The 22,407-nt window shown below is 31.9% G+C and overlaps 1 long non-coding RNA gene across 1 annotated transcript; it reads right to left on the reverse strand.

Moving 5' to 3' along the window:
• Positions 1–6,289: 6,289 nt before the first annotated feature.
• On the reverse strand, positions 6,290–21,891 carry LOC143043108 (uncharacterized). The gene is made up of 5 exons (XR_012968198.1): positions 21,806–21,891; positions 16,365–16,403; positions 14,432–14,561; positions 8,316–8,415; positions 6,290–6,347 (listed from the first exon to the last, which is right to left on the reverse strand). It is a non-coding gene; the product is annotated as an uncharacterized LOC143043108 (long non-coding RNA).
• Positions 21,892–22,407: the final 516 nt, after the last annotated feature.

Consider the following 22,407-nt stretch of genomic DNA (forward strand, 5'->3'; position numbering starts at 1 on the left):
TATATTCTTCACGCATTTATTACATATGGATGAATATGACTAATACAGAACACCAGAATAAAACAAGAGGCTGTAGGAACTGCTCATCTGAATGAAACAAGAGGTTCTGAGAACAGTCTGCACAAGAATTCTCATCTGAATGAAACAAGAGGTTCTTAGAACAGTCTGCACAGGAATGCTCATCTAAAGGAAATAAGAGGTTCTAACAACAGTCAGCACAATGATGGTCTGAATAAAACAAGCCTTGATAAGAACAGCTTGCAAAGGGATAGTCATCTGAATATAACCAAGGAATTGTATCTTTAAAAGGAATGGGAACACGGCCTACTTCAAAGAAAATATTATGATGCATCTCTTGCTTTGACTGGGTGTTGATTACACCCCGTCGCTCTTACTGGCTCATTACTTATCTGGTAGAAGTTATTGAACGTGGTCATTTAATCTGACACTAGTTATCTAACTTGACAATGATATTTTTTTCTTCTTAGGCATGTTTCTGTAATAAAAAATAATGAACTAAAATCCTTCTGAGTGGCATTCTTTTTCAATTTGCTTGGTGTAAAATAAATCATAATTGTTTTTTTAGAAGATCATTCGAAATACATATTTTATTGTCGAAGTGCAAGTTGCGTTGTGCAGTACGAACGTGGTATAGTTAGATAACATCGTACATGTCGTATATAAAAAGGCACAATCAATCCCAATCGTAAGTCTTTGTATATATTTCTTGTCTGTTATTTCCAACTTCGTCGGTGTCGAACTTGACTGAACAAAATGGCGTCAATGTGAACTATAAACATGAGATTTTGAAAAATCATAGCACATTCGTTTTTATCACCATTTTCATAAAACACACACTATTTGATAGAAAAAAGATTAAGCTTTAAAATAGTATGTCAATGTCACATCTATTTCCAACCGTTATTTTACTCATACCAAAATACAAAGTGTCGATGTATTTGTTGACGCACAACTTAAAATTTTCAACATGTTTCGAAATAAAATCATTTACATAGTACCAATTGTAATTAGCATTCGTAATTTAAACCAAACTGTAGGAAAATATTTCTTCTTTAAAGTGATATCTCATTTTCTCACTTTTTTCTTTCTACTTTTCAATATTATAAAGAAATCGTAGTGCGCTCTCAGATTGATAGACATATTTTGACAGAATAATGAAACTCAAAACAGAAATTTTGAAAAATCGTAGAAAACTCAGAAAAGTAACAAGAAACTTTAAAAAGAGCTTAACGATAGAATAAGGTTTCAGCTTCATAATGATATCAACTGGTTTTTTTTGCGCTTCGTAGTTGTCGAGTTTTTAGAAAAAAATCAAAACACCGTATTTGTTGTTTTGTAATCCGGATGAAACTCCCTCAAGTTTCAAGACAGAGGTCTATTCTAATGAGAATTTACTCAATACAAAATTACAAACCTATGTTTAATGAGGCATTAAAATGATACCTAAGGCCTTTCCTTTATCAAGGAATAAAAGTTTATTCTTGATTTCGGCTTTATCTCTCATTTATATCGTCTCAAGCAAGATGACCCCGTGAATTTAAAGACCGATCTAAATGACAGGAAATGGACCACAGTCATGATTTTTTATATTATTTATCATACTTCCGCCTGAGCCAGACATGGATTATAGTTCTGCGGGTGCTCTGCAGGTATCCCGATTGATCTCGAGCCGCGTTTCCATTCCTTTTAAATATACAATTCCTTGATATAACAAGAGGTTCTAAGAACAGTCTGCACAGGGATGGTTATCTGAATATAACAAGAGGTTCTAAGAACAGTCTGAACAAGGATGGTTATCTGAATATAACAAGAGGTTCTAAGAACAGTCTGAACAAGGATGGTTATCTGAATATAACAAGAGGTTCTAAGAACAGTCTGAACAAGGATGGTTATCTGAATATAACAAGAGGTTCTAAGAACAGTCTGAACAAGGAGGGTTATCTGAATATAACAAGAGGTTCTAAGAACAGTCTGAACAAGGATGGTTATCTGAATAAAACAAGAGGTTCTAAAAAGTCTGAACAAGGTTGGTTATCTGAATATAACAAGAGGTTCTAAGAACAGTCTGAACAGGGATGGTTATCTGAATAAAACAAGAGATTTTGAGAACAGGTTGCAAAGGGATGTTCATCTGAATAAAACAAGAGGTTCTAAGAACAGTCTGCACAGTGATGGTCATCTGAAAAAACAAGAGGTTTTGAGAACAGGTTGCACAGGGACGGTCATCTGAATAAAACAAGAGGTTTTGAGAACAGTCTGAACAAGGATGGTTATCTGAATATAACAAGAGGTTCTAAGAACAGTCTGCACAAGGATGGTTATCTGAATATAACAAGAGGTTCTAAGAACAGTCTGAACAGAGATGGTTATCTGAATATAACAAGAGGTTCTAAGAACAGTCTGAACAAGGATGGTTATCTGAATATAACAAGAGGTTCTAAGAACAGTCTGAACAAGGATGGTTATCTGAATATAACAAGAGGTTCTAAGAACAGTCTGAACAGGGATGGTTATCTGAATAAAACAAGAGGTTCTAAGAACAGTCTGAACAAGGATGGTTATCTGAATATAACAAGAGGTTCTAAGAACAGTCTGAACAAGGATGGTTATCTGAATATAACAAGAGGTTCTAAGAACAGTCTGAACAGGGATGGTCATCTGAAAAAAAACAAGAGGTTTTGAGAACAGGTTGCACAGGGACGGTCATCTGAATAAAACAAGAGGTTTTGAGAACAGTCTGAACAAGGATGGTTATCTGAAAAAAACAAGAGGTTTTGAGAACAGGTTGCACAGGGACGGTCATCTGAATAAAACAAGAGGTTTTGAGAACAGTCTGAACAAGGATGGTTATCTGAATATAACAAGAGGTTCTAAGAACAGTCTGAACAAGGATGGTTATCTGAATATAACAAGAGGTTCTAAGAACAGTCTGCACAAGGATGGTTATCTGAATATAACAAGAGGTTCTAAGAACAGTCTGAACAAGGATGGTTATCTGAACATAACAAGAGGTTTTGAGAACAGTCTGAACAAGGATGGTTATCTGAATATAACAAGAGGTTCTAAGAACAGTCTGCACAAGGATGGTTATCTGAATATAACAAGAAGTCTAAGAACAGTCTGCACAAGGATGGTTATCTGAATATAACAAGAGGTTCTAAGACCAGTCTGAACAGGGATGGTTATCTGAATAAAACAAGAGGTTCTAAGAACAGTCTGAACAAGGATGGTTATCTGAATATAACAAGAGGTTCTAAGAACAGTCTGAACAGGGATGGTAATCTGAATAAAACAAGAGGTTTTGAGAACAGGTTGCAAAGGGATGTTCATCTGAATATAACAAGAGGTTCTAAGAACAGTCTGCACAGTGATGGTCATCTGAAAAAAACAAGAGGTTTTGAGAACAGGTTGCACAGGGACGGTCATCTGAATAAAACAAGAGGTTTTGAGAACAGGTTGCACAGGGACGGTCATCTGAATAAACAAGAGGTTTTGAGAACAGGTTGCACAGGGATGGTCATCTGAATAAAACAAGAGGTTTTGAGAACAGGTTGCACAGGGACGGTCATCTGAATAAAACAAGAGGTTTTATAGAACAGGTTGCAATGGGATGGTCATCTGAATTAACAAGCGGTAATAAAAGCAATTGACAAAGAGATGCATGTCTGAACAAAAAGGTTCTGAGGATGGTCTATGTTGGTTTATAATTATACAATATTGCAAGTCTTTTTTGCATATGAAGCTTGAAATGATAACTTGACTAGGATGTGATGTCTACATGGTTTGTAAAACAATTCTGATTGTCTATGTTGAATACATTGTTTGTGACAAGTATAGCTTGTCTGTCTATCATGATAAGTCGTTGTTGACTACTTGCTTTGAAATACAAGTAATTATACTATATAGCTTCCTGGTTTGTACCACAATTTAGCCACTGGCATACTGATGAAAGCAGATATCTAAAATTTTGTTATGCAACAAATACATAAAGTGTGAGCAGATAAGGTATAAAATTCCCTAAGACAAATCATCACAGGAGAAGAATAATTTTGATTTCAGCAATGTTTGTCCAGAAGCAATGAAAATGAACCAACTGACCCTTATAGTTTGACCAAAATCAATAAACTGTATTAAAAACAAAGGATTATTGTATATGATCTGTATTGATAAGGCAATATTGTTGAAAAAATTCCAACAAATATCATGTACAGCAGTATAATTGGTTGTTTAAGTCAATCAAAATGGCTGAATTAAAACATTTAATGATGTTTAAATCAATTATAGGGCTAACATATTTCCTGCTGATAAGGTGTAATTATACATGTCACAAAGTTCTTGTTACTTATGTCTATGAAATAGATTTTAGTTATGCATTATTCATTTATTTATTCGCAAAAGACTGAAAAAAACCTCCATCCACATCTGGCGTTGATTATTCTGTATTGTATATTATCTGAATTCAGAACACCAATAATTAAATCAAGTGATTTTTTTACTCTGTTCAGCCTGTGTATTTAAGTGGATTGTTAGTTTGGATTTTGAATTACTCAATGCTAAACAAAATTACTTCCTTGGCAATTACAGACCATACTATTGAGAATACGACAAAATTTGTCCGACAATCGATCAAAGATACAGCAAAGTAAATATTGACATCGTTTCGTATGGAGTGAATAATCTGTTTTTATTTTATTATAAACTATTAACATAGGATGAATTTCCTAAGACCTGAAGAGATAATTCTATTTAAAAAGGTTCCAGATAGATTGATTCTCAAATAAATGAATTAAATATCATTAAAAAACTAACTATGCCAATATATAAGCTCTAAACTAGAAGATAAGATAGGGTAATAAAATCATATTTGACGTCAAGTTAAGTCTGTGTCCCTTGCATTCTTAAAGCAGGATTTTTAGCTTGATGTCAAGTTTACTGGCATCCCAGGACAATACTGTATGTAAATATCTTAAATAAAATTATAGTCTATAAAGGAGAAAGGAAATTCATTAAATTCTGCCATAAATTGCCAATCAACCTCAAAATACAGAAACAATACAAATATTTAGACAACCAAGGTGCACTTTAAGATGCTTACTAGATAAATAAGCAAGAAATAATGCAGGAATTGGTATCCAAAATGGGTAGACTCCAAAGCTATTTCAATGAGTAAACTAGATTACTAAACTACACAGCATTTCAATTGCATACAAGTGAAATAAAGGACATTTATACATTTTTTATCAGTTCAGGGATCACATTTATATCTATTCAAACAAAAATCAGGATAAACTATATTTTCCCAAATCTATCAAACCCCTCTCCTTACCAAAGTAGCCATGAACTAGATCTATATATAAAACCACTAAATGGTATACATTTGAGTGCTGATCAATTCAAGAAATTATAAAAAACAAGAATGTGTCCCCAATACACGGATGCCCCACTCGCACTATCATTTTCTATGTTCAGTGGACCGTGAAATTGGGGTCAGAACTCTAATTTGACATTAAAATTAGAAAGATCATAATAAGGAACATATATACTAAGTTTCAAGTTGATTGGACTTCAACTTCATCAAAAACTACCTCGACCAAAAACTTTAACCTGAAGCGGGACGAACGAACGGACGGACGGACGGACGGACGAACGAACGAACGAACGAACGGAGACACAGACCAGAAAACATAATGCCCCTCTACTATCGTAGGTGGGGCATAAAAAGTTTGTAGAAGGGTTAAAGTGACCCCACCAAAATTCAAAACTTAGTTTGTGTTTTGTTATAATAAGCATTGTGTATAAGTTTCATAACGTTTGGTTGAGGCAAACTGAAGTTAGAGAACAGAAACCCACTTTGGGACGTACGGAAAAAGGTTAAATTAAAGCTCCCTCTGCTACGGCAGGGGCATAAAAAAGTTCATAGGAGGGGGCTACTAAAAGAAAATTGAAATGAGATTTGCTAGTTTATTATACAATTTTTTACCAAACATCATTACCTTAACATAAGTTGTTCCTGTTATCATGGGTTTGGTTTGATACATATGTTAAATGTTTTATCATGAGCAATAGCACCAAAACATGTTCTCTTTTATGTCACAGCTTTGATTTCACTTTCCACGATCAGTGATTGCTTATTGCTTCTTTTGTAATTTTCCCCTTATAAACAGACATATAAGTAGTTAAAAACATTTGAGTCTATTCACCACTTTAATTCTTTCTTTAATAATTTGATATAAACTACCTATAAAACATATACTACCTAAGAAAGTCGTTTCAATTCAAATCAACCAATTTCCTCAGCATGCCTTCTAAATGGTTCTGTTACAAACCTAAAATTATAAATTTATACAATATAAAAGACCAAACATTTCATGTCCTAAAACATAAAACAGAAATAATTGTCACATTTCCCCAAGGGAAACTACCATTTGCTGTGTTTTGTTGTCTGTTATTAACAGTAAATTGAACTTTATGATTTCTTTAATCACATGATTACTGATTATTAAAACATTAAAACAATCTGGTCCAGCAGTTTTATTCTTCCTAAGTGGACCATTCAAGGAAAACAAAAGATAATAGAAATTATGCAAAATCAGATTTTCTATAATGAAGTACTAAAAGTCTGTTTACAGACATGTGTCTTTCAGTCAGACCCCTTTTACTATAAAATGTGGACAGTTTTCAAGATAATAATGATAAAAGACAATTTATTGAGCAGATCACAAGCAAATTTTTTTTCTTTCTCAAAAACAGTTACAATCATCTGTACTTAAATAAACTAACAGTTCATTTCGTAACATCTTTTTTGTTCCGGATAGAGAATTTATTTCCTCAAAATGTCAGTTAAGTGGAGGATCATTTTTGTCTTATATAAAATTATTTTTATCAAACATCCATGCTAATATGATTTGGTATTGTGTGTGTAATGTTCAGTGGCAAATATTGAATGCATAAAATGGCAGAATAATTGTGCTTGTAGAATTGAAATAAAAACCTCCTCAGCTTCCCTACTTTTCCATCTTTAAAAATGTGCATACAGCCTAGTTAAAAGCATAATAACCAATAATTTACACAGTTCCAAAGACCAGGGTAAACTAACTACCATAGTCTGTCAAATACACACACATACCGGTCATTTATCATAATTTGGTCCAATTGAATCAATAATATATAAATTATATTAATAACAAATGTAAATTTTTGTGACACAATGGACCCTGCACAATGGAAATCACACGGTAGGAGGTACTCTCAGTTCTTTGAAGAGTTTATAATTAAATTTCTATTAAATATGACACATTGGACTATATTGGTAAATTATCACTAGCGTGTCTAAGAATAAATTCTGTCAAATCATAACGATTTCTTAGGAAAATAACTGTTGTTTCTTTATCAAAATAAAGAGTAAAGTGAAATGCCTTTTAATATATACATTTATCAAAAGATTACAATGTAGAGAAACGGACAGTTACAATATTTAAGGGAAAAAACATATTTACATATGTACAAAACTGATTGTTTTTGCCATTTCAGAAAATGGCAAAAACAATTCCCACGAAAAATTGCGAAAATCAGTAGTTTTTTTCCAAAAATGGGTAAAAATTGTCATTGTTGAAGGGCAATAACTCACTTAAGATTTTGAATTAAAATAACAGTTATGTTGATTAACATTTCGTCATGCTTATAATTTCTTCTGTTTACATTTTCTGTTTCTCTTCCATATTTTACACAAATAATGCAATAAATGGGTAAATCATCATTTAAGGACATTTAAACATTGCAGATTTGTTTGAAGATCTTGCTGTGCTGGTCATTTTTTCTATTCAATGTGTTTCTCTATTTGTTATATAGTTTCCCTAAAACTACAATATTTGCAAAAAACTGAAATTTCATAGGTAGTACCTAGGACATGATCTTAGCCTCCGGGTAACTTTTTCCTCTGCCAGAGGTTATCTAACAACTTTGTTTGGTTTTTTTTTTAAATATAAGACAAAACTGTTACCCTGTGTTCTATTTTTAGCATTGATGACAATGTGTGTTGCATATTTGATTTTCAAAATAAATACCCAAAAGAAATTTCACATTAAGGTTGATTCAAAAGTCAATTTAAAAGTGGTTTCAGAGGAGAATAATTTTCAAAACTTGATGCCAAACAAGCTGGAAATAGCAATGACTAATTGAAGTTAATAGATTTAATCGTCTAAAATTCTGCAAAGTGAATAAATAATGCAAAACATTAGATTGTTTGGGCCAATCTAAACATAAATACCCTCTCCTTTCAATGGAAAACATACTACCTGTTCTGTTTTCAATAAGTTTCTGTAGTAACTAGTTCTGTTACACATACTCCTTAATTCTACCCATAACCATACAGGATCAGGAGTATCAACTAGCCCTCTGAAAGGGAAAAACAAAAGGTTTAGCAAAATGTTAATGTTTTCCCCATATCAATACAAGAGGTTCATTTATTTTATATTTACAATTCTTAATCAGTTGTCTAGCAACTGTACCACCTTCAACAATTAGAAAATCCTGTACCATATGTAGATATAGTCAGTCTGCTATAAGAGGCTATGACATTACAAATATAAACAAATCATATTGCAAAAATTACAACCTAATTTATAACAAAACAATTTAAGAAAAACAAAAATGACAGTCATGAACAAACAACAACCACTGAAGAATGAAACAGATCATGGACTTTTGCACAAAACAGGAAAACTGGCCAATGCTGTGTAAGATATGGTTCAAAAGCCTCAAATATACTTATAACTAGTAGTTTATATAAGATACTGACTTGCTTATGTAGAATATAGGCATCAATATCTCAAACATTCCTGGTTTAACATGTAGTTGTGTTTGTTTGTTTGTATGCCCTCTCATGTTTTCAGATGAAAGCAAAAACTACAATCATTAGCTTTTCCATTGGATATAACAGATGGATGTCAATCGTTTTAGTTGGTTTCTAACAGTTTTCTTTGTATCTCCTGATCGATGTCAATCGTTTTAGTTGGTTTCTAACAGTTTTCTTTGTATCTCCTGATCGATGTCAATCGTTTTAGTTGGTTTCTAACAGTTTTCTTTGTATCTCCTGATCGATGTCAATCGTTTTAGTTGGTTTCTAACAGTTTTCTTTGTATCTCCTGATCGATGTCAATCGTTTTAGTTGGTTTCTAACAGTTTTCTTTGTATCTCCTGATCGATGTCAATCGTTTTAGTTGGTTTCTAACAGTTTTCTCTGTATCTCCTGATCGATGTCAATCGTTTTAGTTGGTTTCTAACAGTTTTCTCTGTATCTCCTGATCGATGTCAATCGTTTTAGTTGGTTTCTAACAGTTTTCTCTGTATCTCCTGATCGATGTCAATCGTTTTAGTTGGTTTCTAACAGTTTTCTCTGTATCTCCTGATCGATGTCAATCGTTTTAGTTGGTTTCTAACAGTTTTCTCTGTATCTCCTGATCGATGTCAATCGTTTTAGTTGGTTTCTAACAGTTTTCTCTGTATCTCCTGATCGATGTCAATCTTTTTAGTTGATGTCTAACAGTTTTCTCTGTATCTCCTCATTTGTTTTTGTGTTAACCGGTATTTAATTTTCTGTGATAATTGAATGGCTTTTGTGATAATCACATACATTTAGTTTTATCTAGGTCCAATTAAAAAAAAACTTATGGTTCAGCTAAAAAAATGACTAAAGCTGATAAATTAAAATTTCTGAATCTTGGTTTATATTTTTTTACAAGTATAGGTCTAGGTAGAAAGATTTGGAACCCATGATCAGTTTTATATATATCAAAATGGATATACCTAACTGTTACCATGCAAAAAGGGTTTAAAGAGTTCAAATTACTAACAAGTAACCTTAAGATGAATGACCATGCTTTGTTCAGTAATAATTTAAAGTGTTATTGGCTTATAAGACAAATGTGAATGTTTTATTAAGCCAGGTCTCAAGTGGTCATCTATGTCCTTTATTGGACATTTCTTGTTCCAATAAATGGTTATTGCTTTTTTTACTGATCATTAATTCTCACAAATTTTCAGGCTACAGAGTTTTTATTAAGCTTTTAACATTGGTCATTAATTCTACGATTTGTCTAGGCTGTTTTATTACTTGTAGAAATATAAAACAAAGTCTGAGAAACATTTATCCCATGACCTCATTTAGGTCTGTAGGGATAATTCACTTTACAGGAAATATAAAAAGTCTGATCAAATGTGAAAATACAGGGAATTTAATGATGATTATCTAGCGATTCATTGGGTGAATTGTAAAATTAGAGATAAGAGATTTTGTTTTCATTCCATGTTGTACTTGTCTTATTCTTATATTTTCTTAATACTTAGATGTCAACATTTCTTGAGTATAAACCACTTGCATCACATGATTTTAAATTATCAAATGTTCCCTTCTTTCACTTTCCTTGTACTCTAGGGTTAGGGTTCTGGTCACAGATTGGTTTAATGTTAGGGTATGGTTTATGGTTAGATATTGGATTAACGGTTAAAAGATTTAGAATTAATTCTTTCTTCAAAGAATTTGAGAGGACTGGAAATAGTGCACACAAATAAAGGATAGTGTTCAAATTACATATGGGCTAGGGTTATATTTAGGGGTAGGGCTATTGTTAAAGTAACATGTAGGTACAGGTTAGGGTAAGTTTAGAGTAAATGCTAAGTTTGTATATATATATCTTTATTCTCAATTTATCATATACAATGTCAAGAGTCTTCAATAAAAAGCAGGATTTGAGAAATGAGCACCCTTTTCTATAAAAACAGTCTAATATAAAATTAAAGTATCAATACAAAGCTGATTTAGAAAAAATGCAATGTACATATTTCATTAGTATTGTATGTTTAAATCATTCTTTTATCCAGGCGATCATTTGATACTACACTGTTTCTATAATAAGTGATCAATTAATAAAAAAGATGATTAAACCATTTCCAAGCTGCATTTATGGTACCACGTTACACCATCTAATTACACAATAAATCAGAAACATTGTCCAATCTCAATAATAGCTCTGTTAGAAAGAAATTCGACTATAGCATAGCAGGGATAAAACAACATAAAAAATACGACAAATTAAAACATTAGTCTGATCGGGAGACATAATACCACAAATTTATGACAAACTTCCTGGACAGAATTAAAATCCCCTGCAGATCTTGTCTCACAAAACATTATTTTTGTTAATCGACCATTGCATCTAACTTTACGAGAAGATCATTTTTAACAAGGAGACCCAATCAAAGGAATTAAGGATTTTTTAAAGCATCTTAGAAACATTTTTTGAACCACATAATGGGTATTAAAAGCCTGAAAAATTACTTTCCATTCTTGCTGATAAAAGTTAAATGCTATGTCGTGTGTTAGACTAGAATGTTTGTCCATGATTAATGTGAAATGCACCGTGTCTTGTATTCTTCCATGTTGAGATATTTCCCCATGACATATGTGTTTTACTATGTTTTATAAATTGTGTCCCTATGTAATGTAATGAAATATTGACTAAATACATTAAGCTTGGGCGACTTAAGTTGACAAAACAAAAACGTTCTCTCTGACACGAAATCTAATGGATGAGTCTCAAATTTTATCATAGTTACAAAGACTTTGACAAATCTAAGGGTTGACAAAGAAAAGTTAGTCTATAATGTGAACAAGTGAACCTTTGGACATATCATAATGAATTAGTCTGCTTAATTTAAGAGCAAGTTTACAGAGAAATAGCATCCAAAGTGTTTAGAATTGTGTGAACCAAACATTTCCAGACATACAAATCTGTTTTCATTCAAGTTGTCAACAGTCATTGTAAAAAAATGCATATTTTCACTTCTCTTTCAAAAGATCCTTACATTCTATCCTTGTTTCAGTATCATAATTTTTAAGAGCATTTCTAAGCATCAATTGTGTATGGAATAATTTCATGAATTTTAATACAGCTTAAACATGATTTATCACAACCTTAAAAATTAAGAATTACCACAATCAAGTTCAGATGCTAGAAATTAAAGGAACACAACAAGTATTAAAACAAAACTAATAAACCTCCTAACTTCTTTGGAGAAAAATTATGAAACCCTTCAAGGAATTTAAGCAAATTGGGTTTTTTTCCCCAGAAGGTCAAATTTAAATGCATCTCATTAGAACGGATGGACGACATCGTAATTCAGATTCAGTTTTCAGCCACAATCTGTTTACAACAATATATAATTTAGTCACTATATGATGGTACATACATTAGTCTAAACCTTGGAGAGTATAATGGATCTTTTTTATATATAAGTTTTGACATTACAGACTGGTATATGAGACCAGGTTAAGTTATTTTTAAGACCTGCATATTTTTTCAGCTCACATCATACAGATGGTAGAAATGTTATATTCACTTTTATCGTTCAAATTCCAGTAATAAAAATCAGTTATTATTCATCTCCATTGTGTTTTGAATGACCATTATTTCTATGTTTTAATCCTGTCTAATTGATTGTAAGAAAGCTTTTCAGTGAAGCAGACCTCTCAAGAGCTATTGTTATTTCTCATGAGAGCGACTAAAATTATTGCAAAAAATAGTGAATTTTTCAGATTATTGTCATATAGGGAATTGGCATGAGGATCTTAAGCTGACCAAGCCTGCATAAAATGTAATTAAATCTACATAAAATGCAAAGGAATAATTCCTACTGATAATTGTTTAAACAAATATTGAATGCAGATGATATTAAAAATAAAATCTATTGTTCAGTATAGGAAAATTATTTTTATCAACTTAAAATTTTGTATGTGCCTGTGCACGTGTTTGTAAAAAGACACCTTATTATAACACTAAGAAAGTTTTGAATTAACTATTTTTTATTAAATTCAAGATAAAACGTTTATGTAGTTTTTTTGGGGAAAATTCACATCTTAGTCATCCGACTGACAATTCATTTATGTTCATTGACAACTTCTAGTGGTGCTGTTCCAGTAACTTGACATGACATGCCCCAAACCTAGTCTTTCTCCACATCTAATCTTAAAGCATAGTTCCTATTTGCCCAATTATTCCGTACTTAACCGACTCTTGCATGCCACAATTATACAGTTTTCAATAATGAAGACAATGAAATCTAAATCGATCTTAATTGCATATTTCATTAATCATCACAGAAAACAAATGGAATTAATTTCCTCTCTGTCATTTTCATTTTTCAGAAAGTTTAAGTGGATCCCTATAAAAAAACACATCTGATGCCCCTGAACTTAATATCTTCAGATAAACACATTCGTTGTATTGCATAAGAATGATAAGGATTGTTCATATCTGTAAGATCCGTTTAAAAGTTAATAATTTTTTTAGTATTAACATAAATAGTAACTTATAAAGTTTGTTTTGAATTTATTCTTGTTTACTTATTATCTGTGTTAGTTTTGACAGAAAGGAACAATTAGTCATAACATTCGAGTGCTGTTGGTGTTTCTTTTAAATTGGGTTACGTTTTAGAACTGACATTCTTCTTTTAAGCAGATGAGCAGCAACTTAAGTTTTGTATTGTATCATAGGCACCAAATATATATTTCACACAGAACGTATCCAAAAGTAAGCTTGCAATAATATATCATAGTGCACTAGTGCCTATAAATTCATTAGGGATAAATGTTTTAAACAGTTCTTTTCAAGCCTTTCCCCCAGGGATGGAAATTTGCAGAGGCCCAGTTCCCATGACCTGTAAATATGAGCAGTGACTGATCCAGAATTTTTTGTAAAGGGGGAGGGGCTTCTCCAGTCATGCTTCAGTCATTCCCTATATAATCAACCAAATTTTTCCTACAATAGGGGGCGCTCCTGAGGACCCCCATAGATCTGCCTATGTTGAGTTTGACTGTTAACATTTTTCACATCTTCTATACCATATGACAAAAGGACAGACTACACTTCAAAATGTTTATTTCCAGGCTGTTAACACTATACAGTACAAAAAGGATTATTAAAATATCAGTGAATTCCTCATAAAATAATTACATAGATATACATACATGTATATGTACTCACAAGCAAGTAATTTATTATTTATTTTTTTTTTTTAATAATTTAGGGACATATCTTAAGAATGGTGAAAGTGCTGCCATTTTAATTCAAACTTGTATACAAGTTTCAGAACATTTTGCCAAAGTTAACAGTGCAGAAACAGCAAATTCAGTATTTTTTCCATTCATAAAGGGACATAAATCAAATATGGTTAAAGTGATGCCACCAAAATTTTAACTTGATCTGTGATCGGTGTTAATATGCAATGTGTATAAATTTCATATTTGGTTGAGGCAAAATAAAACAGAAAATAATTTCAGAATGGATGGTAACAGAAAGACCAGGGTTTACCATAATGCCCTTTTGCCAAGAATCAGCATTATAAAAATGTGTACCTTTTCTTTAATTTTACCATGAAGTAGAGTAAAACTGGGAAGTTGTATTCACCAGACCAGTCTTATCGATAAAAATACCATTAAACATCTACCACGGACCTGCTGAAAACCAGGAATTCTATTCCAAATCCTATAAAAAAGAAATACATTAAGTATATATATATGTTCTTTGTTAATGTTTGGCTTAGTACATATCTTCATTTTTTTCGAAGGTGGTTGGTTATTTTAATTCTCTAATATTTCAAAATGTTTGAAAAATTGACATTAAAGTTATTTCATTGATTCCACCAGATGAAAAATTGATTAATCAATCAAACTGTTTTAAAAGTATATATATGCTTTGTATATATTACCCACAATGCATTAGAGTCTGAAATGGCGAATTCATTCCAATAAATAACTGTTTTTTGTTATTAACCGGTAATTCCTCTTTGTTAATCTCTTATATAGTGATATTCTTCCACATTAATGCAAAATGCATCATGGTTTCAAAACTCACTGCATATGAAGTTTTCAGTTTACTATTTCTGTCTCCAAAGAACAATTTTATAGTAAAGTGTAGAGATCCACTGTTATCTGACAAAAGTCATCGATCTTGGATATAATTAATCAAAGTCAATATAAAGTGCATTATGATACTTTGTTTAGGATTAACATTGGACAATGGCAGATATTATCTGATTGTAGACTGCAATACAATGGGCTTAAATCACAGGCTTAGAACTACATCCATTACAAATCCAGCTAAAGATGAAGTTATCTAAATTTAATGAAATTCTCCCATGAAAACTACAATTACTGTTATCTTATGATTAATCTTCCTCTATGAGAACAGATTCTAGTTATCAATGCTTTTCATGATGAGTGTAATTCCAATACATTTTCAAATAAAAATATTTTTTTCAAATCCAGTCAATCCTGCCTTAAATGTCACTATTTTCACAATCGACCTGTCTCTAATGGTCACTTTCAGACCCTCCAAAACATCTTCTACATGTATATAATTTAACTCTTTTTCAGCGGTCACACAATTTGTGTATGGAATTGTAATTTTTTTAACTTTTAACAAGTTGTTACAGCAGTCTTTAAAACTAACAACTTAAACTAGTCCTATAATAAAAGACATCTTTGTACGTCCATATCATTAGCAGTCAACGTTTTTTATTGAATAATATTTTTTTAATATCAATACCATGGTTCCCCACTAATTGTATAAAAACGATAAAAAAAAATTGAATGCAAAAAATATGAGCCTACAAAGTCTTATATTATAGGACTACAATATGATCATGACACAAAAATTCATGTTTTCAATATCAAAGTAAAAATGAGAATTGTAACCTATATGCAACATAGATCGTGCAATGGGGGGGAGGTGAATTTCAGATTTCCTAGTGTTCTTAACCCATTTCAGATTTCATTGAAAACTGTATCGCTGACTTGATTCTCCACAAACAATAACATATATTTCAAAAGGTTTTTATTCCAATTAAGAACTCTTGAATCTAACATTTTTATTTCATTGCTCACAAGAAAGATATCTCAACTGATTGAAACACTTTGACAATTTGATGTTATCCAACCTACAGGGATCTGAGTTTTTATAACCTCTTTTAGAGGTTCACCTTTCTTGAGCAGTCACTTTTTACAAGTACTTTCTGTAGAGGCTGCATAAAACAGGTTTGACTGTACCATAGGTAAAATATAAAAATATCCTGGATAATGCTCAATCTCTTTACGGACAACTTTAGATTTAGTTATAATTGAAACTTTTTTCAATTTTCACATAATAATAATATATATATTTATTATTTGGACACTTCTTGAAGTCGGTCCATATTTTGACTTTAATGCACCTTAAATTGACTTTCTATGTTGTTAGGTTGCTCAGTCTCATTGATGTATCCAAACTCTTTTTTCTATTCATACTTACATGTGTGACTGCACCAATCATAAAAGCCATTTTTTAATCCTGAAAAGAAAGATACATTGTATTTTAAAATTAATAGTCCAATTTTTAAGAAAATGTATTTTAAATAGTCCTATTTTTAAGACAACAGGCTGTCACAACGACAGCAAACCGGATTTATTAATATTTATTTGTGTCCTGGCAATATCACAAGAACCATATTACTGATGAATGGTGAAAGTGAAAACCGTCAATATCAAATTTGACCTCCATTTTGTCATCAGTATCAACATATTAAAATTTGAAAAGCTTAGATTGAATGGTTCATGAGTACAAAAAATGTAAATGCAACAATGTGAATGGAAACACCATTTTACAATCTTTCAAGAACCATAACTCCTGAACGGTAAAATTCAAAATCGTCATTATTGAACTTGACCTCTATTTTGCCATCAGTAACAACATATAAAAATTTCAAAAGCTTTGGTTGAATGGTTCATGAGAAAATGCACGGACACGACTGGAAACACCATTTTTCCATCTTTCAAGAACCATAACTCCTGAACGGTAAAAGTCAAAATCGTCTTTATTGAACTTGACCTCTATTTTGTCATCAGTAACAACATATTAAAATTTGGGAAGCTTTGGTAGAACAGTTCATGCGTAAATGCATGGACACGACTGGAAACTCCATTTTTCAATCTTTCAAGAACCATAACTCCTGAACGGTAAAAGTCAAAATCGTCATTATTACACTTGACCTCCATTTTGTCATCAGTAACAACATATTAAAATTTGGGAAGTTTGGGTAGAACAGTTCATGCGTAAATGCACGGACACGACTGGAAACTTCATTTTTCAATCTTTCAAGAACCATAACTCCTGAACGGTAAAAGTCAAAATCGCCATTATTGAACTTGACCTTCATTTAGTTGTCAGTAACAACATATTAAAATTTTAAAAGCTTTGGTTGAATGGTTCATGAGTTAATGCACGGACAACATTTGATTGCCGCCCGCCCGCCCGCCCGACTGCCCGACCGCCCGCCCGCCGTACATCCCCAAATCAATAACCGACATTTTTGTCACAAAAATCCGGTTAAAAATGTAAAGTACAGATTGTTGTGAATTCTTCTTGTCATGTATAGACATATACATATATACATATAGGTCCTACAAAAATGGAAAATGTACTTTTTAATAAAGCATTTCATTCTGTTAGGTCAAATTTCAGGTTTCTTTTTTTATTATATTTTTTTTTATTTAAACTTAAAAGCAATCAGAATTGTATTAAAAAAATATCTTATATAAAAAAGAAGATGCAGTATGATTGCCGATGAGACATCTCTTCACAAGAGACCAAATGACACAGAAATTAACAACTATAGGTGACTGTATGGCCTTAAATAATGAACAAATCCCCACACCACAGTCAGCTATGAAAGACCCGGAAACAAACGAGAAAACTTACCACCTCAGTAATGTAAAAAAAATATAGGTTCTTAAAGTTTGAAGGTTACATGCATCTCTAAAATTTGCAGGCATCCCTGGTCAGTATGTGAATGAGCTCTATCCATAGTAATGTTCAGCTACACAGTATTTATTGGATGAATTTGGTAGTATATAGAATAGGATCATGTATTTTCTGTTAAAGAGGTTGGGCGGTGACCACCTTGTATTTATTGGATGAACTTTGTAGTATATAGAATAGGATCATGTATTTTCTGTTAAAGAGGTTGGGCGGTGACCACCTTGTATTTATTGGATGAACTTTGTAGTATATAGAATAGGATCATGTATTTTCTGTTAAAGAGGTTGGGCGGTGACCACCTTGTATTTATTGGATGAACTTTGTAGTATATAGAATAGGATCATGTATTTTCTGTTAAAGAGGTTGGGCGGTGACCACCTTGTATTTATTGGATGAACTTTGTAGTATATAGAAAAGGATCATGTATTTTCTGTTAAAGAGGCTGGGCGGTGACCACCTTGTATTTATTGGATGAATTTGGTAGTAATAGAAAAGGATCATGTATTTTCTGTTAAAGAGGCTGGGCGGTGACCACCTTGTATTTATTGGATGAATTTGGTAGTATATAGAAAAGGATCATGTATTTTCTGTTAAAGAGGTTGGGTGGTGACCACCTTGTGAATGATTACATATTCATTGTAGTGCAGAATTATTTCTTTAACTTTGTAATCATTATTAGATATATTTTCGATTAGTTAATTTTTAATTGGTCAAAAACCATACAGATGGGTAATAGAATTTTGAAGATACCATTGATTGAAAATACTAGTTCTGCATTATGTCCACTGAGAGCTTATAGAAATATGTGTAAATTAATTCCTGCCGCCGGAGATAGTCCAGCCTTTTTATTTCCTAGTAAACACAAGTTAGTTCCTGTGACTTATACAGATTTTCAGCGGTATATTAAGGAGTTTATTAGTAAGATAGGCAGGAATCCACGACTATTTTCTACTCATAGTTTCCGCCGAGGGGGTGCGACCTTTGCTTTTGAATCTAAGGTACCTGCAGAGTTAATACAAGTTCATGGTGATTGGGCAAGTGATGCCTATAAATTATATCTTCAATTTTCTTTATCCGAAAAAGTCTCTGTTGCTAAGGCCATGACTAAATTTATCCCTTAATTGCAGTAATGAAGAAGAGGGTGTTAATCTTATGTGACTCTATTGGGAAATATCTGGATGGGATGAAAGACATGGTTGTACAGAGTTTTAGTGGAGCTAATTTAGGTTACATTAAATATGTTATTGATAAGGAGTATATATATCTTCATGAGTTTGATAGCTTTTCACATGTTATTTTACATTTTGGTACCAATGATATAGAGAAACATTCTATAGAGATTATTTTATGTAAATTTAGAAATTTGATATATAGTGTAAGAAATAGAAATAGAGACATAAATATCTTGATATCTTCCATTTTACCGCGACCAGTTGATTTTGTTCAGTTAGGATATAAGGTTGTTCAGATTAATAAAGCCTTAATTGGTATTTGTAAAGAGGAGAAAATAAGTTTCATTAAGTCTTATAGAAGATTTTTATTTAAGGGCTCTCCTAAAAGAGATTTATTTGCAATTAAAGATGGAGGTTTGCATTTAAATGAAGCTGGAGTTGCCCAGCTTAAGATGTGTTTTATTCATGTCATTTCACATTTGTAAATTGTATATGTTTAATTATGCAGTTGTAAATTATAGTATGTTAATTCTGATTTGTTCATATTTTGTAGATAACCATTCTAGTATGTGGCTTACAATGAAGTTCTTTATTCGTTGAGTCAGAAGATTTTCAAGGAAGTAACATATTCTTTGGATCTTCAGTAGGAGATTTACAAGAAAGTATCGTTTTGATTTCTTGAGTCTCGTCAGGCTTACACAAGTGTATATCAGTTTGTGGGTCTGAGTTATTCTTATTCTAAGAGTGTTTTGTTTTGTTTTAAGAATATAGTTTTCTTTTTTTTATCATTTATTTTTCTTTTTCTTTTTTTTTTCTTTTTGTCTTTTGCGGGCTTGTTTGGCGGTTTATTTTTGTAGGGCCCGCAATTGTGTTTACTCTATGGCATGTATGTGTATAAATTATTTGTTAAATGAACTTGTACAATAATTTTCGGCCAAAATAAAAGTTTTATTTATCTTGTTTAATATTCTGAGCCAAAGATAATTGTATAGTTTTTAATTCTAAAAACGCATAATTATATGCGAAGTTCGTTTTCTTCGACATTTCGTAATTCTCCACTATCTATAGTATATGTTCAGTGAGTACTTCTTAGTAACTTTGTAATCATTATTAGATATATTTTCGATTTATTGGATGAACTTTGTAGTATATAGAATAGGATCATGTATTTTCTGTTAAAGAGGTTGGGCGGTGACCACCTTGTATTTATTGGATGAACTTTGTAGTATATAGAATAGGATCATGTATTTTCTGTTAAAGAGGTTGGGCGGTGACCACCTTGTATTTATTGGATGAACTTTGTAGTATATAGAATAGGATCATGTATTTTCTGTTAAAGAGGTTGGGCGGTGACCACCTTGTATTTATTGGATGAACTTTGTAGTATATAGAAAAGGATCATGTATTTTCTGTTAAAGAGGCTGGGCGGTGACCACCTTGTATTTATTGGATGAATTTGGTAGTAATAGAAAAGGATCATGTATTTTCTGTTAAAGAGGCTGGGCGGTGACCACCTTGTATTTATTGGATGAATTTGGTAGTATATAGAAAAGGATCATGTATTTTCTGTTAAAGAGGTTGGGTGGTGACCACCTTGTGAATGATTACATATTCATTGTAGTGCAGAATTATTTCTTACTTTGAGATCAATTAATTATAATTTTTGTATAGTTTTAGATATTCTGAAAAGCCAGTGTACAGTATTACAAAATTATCATTTAATAATGGACAAGTTTAGGCACAGTGAATCAAATGATTTTTTTGTGGACAAAGTAAATGATGTTTGGATTCTAAAAATGCTTAATAAAATGATATGTTCATAATCACATAATGTGCCCGACAAATTCAGAAATGGGTTTTGTTATTATTTTATGTCATGAATGATTATAATTCAGTATACAGTTTGGGTTGTACATGTAGTTGGTTCAGAAATTAATATGCAATATGTACATAAATATATTTTATGTTCATTTGAACAAGTGAATTTAGAATGGATTGAAACAAAATTCATATGAAAAGGGAGTTAACTCAAATTTCTAAAATTTCTAAAAAGAACAGTCATACAATGTGTCTTATTTGGACTATTCTGTTCATGAATCTGTACTTATTTCATATTTCTATTCTAATGGATTCTGTATCTTAAATGATTAAAAGGATTACAGAAAATAAACTGAAAAAAAAGGTTTGTGATTAGGAGAAATGTTGAAACAGTTATGATACAAGTCAAAATAATTTGCTTTGAGTATTTAGATTCACCCCCAAATTAGGGTACATAATATCAACTTGTAAATACATTCTCTAAGCAAATTGACATTGTCCAGTTTGCTCATTAGACCATGACCTCAAATTCATGGTTCATTGCCATTGGCCTGGTTTTTTTTTAGGTCTGCTCTTTGAAACTATGAGCAATAATTCAACCATATTTGGTGTATTGAATGATTGTAAGGGGCATATATTTTGGTTTACCTGACCTTGACCTCATTTTCTTGGATCATGTTTGATCGTGTTTAGTTTGTGTGGATGATACTTGTGGTAAAGCTTTATATTTAGAACTATCAACATCAATTCAATGGTTAGTAAAGAAGGCGAGACATGTGTGTGCATTCTTGTTTACTCATGAGTAACTGACTTAAAAATTTAAATATGTGTAATAACTGAAAGTAACTCAAAAAGTAAAGCAATCTACAATGATCTATTTTGAAGAATTTTCATAGTTCAGAACGATCGGGATTTTTAAACATTACTAATTCATGTTCATCTTACTTGACACTTCCTTTTATTAACGTCTCCTGGAATACAGTTTCAAATTGTTCGAGTTAGAAAATCCTGGAATGCCAAGGACTGCCAAGTGCTCCTTTTGCATTTACAGGATAAAGGAAAGATTGCATTACGTTATTACTGAATCATCTCCCTTTGCATTGTACTCTATTCTGCAATAAAGTACAGACACACTTTACTTTATAGTGAACAAGGATGATAAAAAGAATGACAGCGTATATCTTGTATCTTGATCTATCTTGTTGCAGGAATGACAGATCATGAAATTTTTTTTATTTTTCATGCACAAAAAAGTAAAAATAATAAAAATACCGGCCGAACTCGGCTCTGAGGAAAATTCGGAACGGATAGTCCATTGCCTTTTTGAATCATTGGCCCGGGATCATTGGTCAAACCTATACTAACATATAGCATGACTAGCTCAACACTAGATGTTATCCATTTAATGGATAAAACTCATGATCTTAGAAAAAAACTCAACCGGGCAAATCTAGTTGTTAGAAATTATCTAGGACTTCTGCAATTAAAACTTGTATAAAAACCTAAACTATGATGTACATTGTACCTATCTAGATTTTAAAAATAAT

Source organism: Mytilus galloprovincialis, chromosome 8 (assembly GCF_965363235.1).
Source record: "Mytilus galloprovincialis chromosome 8, xbMytGall1.hap1.1, whole genome shotgun sequence".
Lineage (NCBI taxonomy): Eukaryota > Metazoa > Mollusca > Bivalvia > Mytilida > Mytilidae > Mytilus > Mytilus galloprovincialis.